This window comes from Tupaia chinensis, unplaced genomic scaffold (genome assembly GCF_000334495.1).
Source record: "Tupaia chinensis unplaced genomic scaffold, TupChi_1.0 Scaffold145551_1, whole genome shotgun sequence".
NCBI lineage: Eukaryota > Metazoa > Chordata > Mammalia > Scandentia > Tupaiidae > Tupaia > Tupaia belangeri.
The window spans coordinates 4,046-6,630 of NW_006205408.1; the positions used below are offsets into that span (position 1 = coordinate 4,046).

The 2,585-nt window shown below is 44.0% G+C and overlaps 1 pseudogene; it reads left to right on the top strand.

Moving 5' to 3' along the window:
* The first annotated feature begins 741 nt into the window (after positions 1–741).
* On the top strand, positions 742–1,807 carry LOC102480719 (tyrosine-protein kinase RYK-like; annotated as a pseudogene).
* The last annotated feature ends 778 nt before the right edge of the window (positions 1,808–2,585 follow it).

Here is a 2,585-nt window from a genome sequence, read left to right on the forward strand (position 1 = left end):
ATCAAGAAGATATAATGCTTATAAATATCTATGCACCTAATTTAGGAGCACCCAAATATGGGAAGGAAAGACTGTTAGATCTATAAGGAGAGATAGACTGCAACACATGAATTGTTGGAGACCTCAACACCCCACACTCTCCTTTGGAAAGATAATTTAGACAAAAAGTAAGCAAGAGATAAAGGATCTAAATGGTACCAGAAATCCAATGGACTTAACAGGCATCTATAGAACCTTCCATACAAAAACCATGAGGTACACTTTTTTCTCACCCATGCATAGAATTTTTACAAAGATTGACCACATGGTAAGGCATAAAGCAAGCTTCTATAGATTCAAAGACATAGAAACTATATCCAGCAACCTCTATGACTTGATATCAATATCAAGAAAAGTCCTTGGCGGAGGGTGTGCTGAGGGGCAGAGGCGTGCTCCAGAGGTCTGAAGGCATCTGCCACCAGCTGGCTGTGACGACATGAGCTTGGATGCCTCTCCTAGCTTGGGGCTGTAAGGGGCTAGGCCGGGGCTGGGCAGCTAGTAGGCGGTGATGGACATATGCCTGGCGACACAGCCTGCAGGGGGCAGGGATGCGACAGCCTCCCAAGGGTGGGCGGCCTAAGTGCCCTGCCGCTGCCACTGCTTGTGCTGCTGACGCCCGTGGCCCCCTGTGCCCACCGCAGGCCTGGCCCAGCCTGAGCCTGTACCTGAGCGAGGACGAGGTGCAACCGCTCATCGGTCTTGATGCAGAACTTTATTATTATGAAATGGATTGAACTGGATGACAGCATCAGCGCCAGTAGAAGCTCCAAAGGGCTGTCTCAGCAGTCCACCCAGAGGACTCAGTATCTGAGAACTGACACACTCAACAATGCGACTCCTACCTACTTTGCGGATAGAGAAGAACGACTTGAAAAGTGTCACTCTTTTGGAGGCCAAAGCCAAGGTGAAGGATGTAGCAATATCCAGGGAGAGGATAATCCTAAAAGATGTACTCCAAGAAGGTACTTTTGGGCATATTTTTCATGGGATTTTAGTAGATGAAAAGGATCCCAATAAAGAAAAATAGGCATTTGTAAAAACAGTTAAAGTCAAGCTTCTGAGATTCAGGTGACAATGATGCTCATCGAGAGCTGTAAGCTCTGTGGTCTCCATCAGATAAATCTTCTCCCTATCAATCATGTGTGCATAGAAGGAGAAAAGCCCATGGTGGTATTGCAATATGTGAATTGGGGGAATCTCAAATTGTTTTTACAGCAGTGCAAATTAGTAGACGCTAATAATCCACAGACAATTTCTCAGCAGGACCTGGTACACGTGGCCATTCAGATTGCCTGTGGGATGAGTTACCTGGCCCTGAAGGGAAGTCATCCACAAGGACCTGGCTGCTAGGAACTGTGTCATTGATGACACACTTTAAGTTAAGATCACAGACAATGCCCTCTCCAGAGACTTGTTCCCCATGGACTATCAATGCCTGGGGGACAATGAAAATAGGCCAGTTCGGTGGTTGGCTCTTGAAAGCCTAGTTAATAACAAGTTCTCTAGTGCTAGTGATGTGTGGGCCTTCGGAGTGACCCTGCGGGAGCTCATGACCCTGGGCCAGATGCCCTATGTGGACATTGACCCCTTTGAGATGGCTGTGTACCTAAAAGATGGTTACCGAGTAGCCCAGTCGATCAACTGTCCTGATAAGCTATTTGCTGTGATGGCCTGTTGCTGGGCCTTAGATCCAGAGGAGAGGCCCAAGTTCCAGCAGCTGGTACAATGTCTCATGGAGTTCCATTCCACCCTGGGAGCCTATGTCTGACTCTTTCTTCATAGGCACAGCCTCAGGAGGAAGCCTGTCAGGCTCCATTGCAGCCTGTGGGGACCCTTGGAGTAGAGCACAGTGCCAGCAGAAGCACTCCTATCTTCCCCTTAGCCATGCTTTCACATCAGAACTTTTAAAGACAGACTTGATAAGGTGGACTGTTTTCCAGGTATCATTTCTGTTAGGTTAAACTGAAAGGGTTTTTGTAAAGTTTTTCACCACAAAAAAATTTTTAACAGTTATTTTGGACTAGGGGTGCATTCTTACAAAATAAATAGTTTTTTTAATTGTTTAGACATAGATATTTGGAATAGCTGTCTTAGTGCCAACTGCTTTTATTTTTTTACTTCATGAAGGTAATGTAGGTGACTTACCTTTAAAGTCTTATTTAAATATTATTTTTATCACTACTCTTGGAAATGATTTGTCTTCAGATGCAATACTTTTCTTAGGAAAGGAAAAACAGTATAGAAAAAGAGTCTGGTTTGCCTTGTAAGAGAAAAGGCAATATTGGAGGAAGAAAGCTTAAAGAAAAGCTAGAGAAAAATAAAATTCTTTATTTATTTTTTTTTGAATGAAAAGGAGTTCTGTTTTATTTCAAGAGAGCAGGGACTGAATTCAATGCAGCTTGAATTCAGCAGAAATTTACTTTTCTGCGAGCCAGAAGTGGGCCTAGGGCAGATCAGTATAGCAATGTTATTTATTTCTACTCTCTGGAAAAGGAGGCAATACAGTTCAAGAAAGTGAAATCATGTTTCCAAGGTTAGATTCCCTT